This window comes from Gregarina niphandrodes (assembly GCF_000223845.1).
Source record: "Gregarina niphandrodes unplaced genomic scaffold scaffold00276, whole genome shotgun sequence".
NCBI classification, from domain to species: domain Eukaryota; phylum Apicomplexa; class Conoidasida; order Eugregarinorida; family Gregarinidae; genus Gregarina; species Gregarina niphandrodes.
In genome coordinates, this window is record NW_011646036.1 from 1747 (window position 1) to 2124 (window position 378).

Below are 378 nucleotides of genomic sequence, written 5' to 3' on the forward strand. Positions count from 1 at the left end.
CTCTCAGCCNCCTTCTCCTCCTTGGCTTCGTCAGCAAGTGCCAGCTGACGAGCCACGCGCGCCCACACAAGAAGAACCCACACAAGGCTCGTCCCACCGAAAAGGTTTGCGTCTTGTCTACATCCCGGTGTCGTCGCTATTCGGTGGCTGTCCACGATTGTGACTTGCGCCAATTGGGTGATGTGTGTTGGTGCAATCATTTCTCCCAAATTTCCGCTTCGTATCCTAATGGCGTTGGCGTCCGTGAATGATACGGCTACCACAGTCCACGGTGGGCTGTTGTCGGACACTGGGTGACGCGAGTACGTGTCCGATAATTCTGAGGCGTGTTATAAGTGTGGCAAGAACCCGTACGAAGCCGGGCTGGTACTTGGTTGA